Source organism: Mus caroli, unplaced genomic scaffold (genome assembly GCF_978045245.1).
Source record: "Mus caroli unplaced genomic scaffold, Mus_caroli_1 scaffold_14, whole genome shotgun sequence".
Taxonomy (NCBI): domain Eukaryota; kingdom Metazoa; phylum Chordata; class Mammalia; order Rodentia; family Muridae; genus Mus; species Mus caroli.
In genome coordinates this window covers 15,250,665-15,252,459 of record NW_028227269.1, presented here as the reverse complement: position 1 = coordinate 15,252,459, position 1,795 = coordinate 15,250,665, and positions in this window count along the sequence as shown.

The window sequence follows — 1,795 nt, the reverse complement described above, 5'->3', positions numbered from 1 at the left end:
ATGACTGAAAGGACACAAGGTAAGCTTCCATAGATCAACCTCATGATTGATTGATTTACCACAGGTTCAATTTTCCCAGTTGTTCCAACATTGTATTAAACACCATGGGCTGCTTGACCTCTCTTCTGACTACGGCTCCTTGTGGATTACTAAGATCTTCTGTTCCTGCCTGTCGCTTCTCCCAGATTTTAATATCACAAAGCATCCCCTGTTGACCATACCTACAAAATAGGTCAGTAAAATAGGAAACTGTCAGTGAACACTCTCTTCAAATCCATGTATCAAACAGTAACCCAGGAACAAAACTCCCACCCAAAAAGACAAACCCAGAGGCCAGTACCTAGGTCAATAATCACCCAAACAGAGATGGCTACACACCAGCATAGCAACATAGAGAGTAACAGCCAGGAACAATTGCAACCAAGAAATCCAAGCTATCCCATCACAGCAGGTCTGAGAAATTAAAGCATGCAACAGATAAAGTGCAAAAGAGGTTGTTTGGGGGAAGGGAGAGGAGTGAGAACCTGGGGAAGGGATAGAAATACATAAGAGGACCTGCAGACAGACACACAGACAGGGAGGAGAAAGAGAGCCATGAGGGGAGAGATGACAGAGAGTGTGCATGTGCAGAGAACAGAGACAGGGAACAAAAATAGAGAGCTGCTATAGCTGGTGGCTGATGTATATAAAGCACGCCTGACAACAGACACAGGGGATGGAGGCAGGAAATGACATAAGGAGTTGCTAAGTCCCTAAGAGCAGGACATGAGATTACCTGACAACTACAGAGGCAAGGTTCACCCACAGAACAGGAAAGGAAGACAGAATCTCATGGATTCCAAACGAAGAGAAAAAATTGATATTTCAGTTAAAAAATGTGGATTCTAAAAGTTTCGTGGCAATAAACAACTGGGACTTCTGCAAAGTATGTGAAGGCGAAAATTACAAATGATTGGAATAGAAGAATATCAGCTCAGAGGTCTATCATTTTCCAATAAAACCACAAAAAAATTCTGAAATTATTAAAGTCCCTTTCCCAAATAATAATAAACTCACTAAACATGTGATGCAAAAAATATGAAAAACTGCAACAGAACAAAAATTAACAAAACCTAAACAAAACAAAAACAAGTATAATGTATGAAATCAGACCTATTAGAATTTTACCTGTTTTCGTAATGTATAAATAAAGACAAAGGGGTTTGGACATGTGTGCTACAGACTCAAAGAAACCACCCTTGTTTTCACAAGCCAGCCTAACTAAGGTCCAAAGGATTTGGGAAATGATAGGGAAGTTATTAGAGGTCACCCCTGATGGAGCAAGTGAGGAGCAACACGAGAGACCTCACAGGTGCTCACATATGGCTTATACTTCCCATCCAGCCCCAGAGAGGACTCACCACCCCAGCTTCCACTGCTCAGCACCACCCTGCCCCTATCCTCTGTGGGCAGTAACCCTGTGCTCACCATGCCTGGAATTCAGAGCTTCCCTGAGGTCCTCTCACAGCACCCAACAGCAGAGCTCAGAGCAGGACACAGAGAACCATTCAAGCCTGCACAGCCAAAGTGAACTTGGGGAAAGGCACCTGGAAGATCCTGCCTCCTTGTCTGACTGGCAGGCCTGCCTGTGGAGACCTTGATTGGCCAGTGGGTCTCACCCTTCCTCAAGGTTAAAGTGTGCTTCTTGTCCAGGGCCACACCTTTTCCAGGTCTCAGGTGTGGTTTGCACTACATTAGCATTTGAGCCTGATCTCCAAGAGGACTCTCACCCCTCCCAGCCCTGGGGGAGAACTCA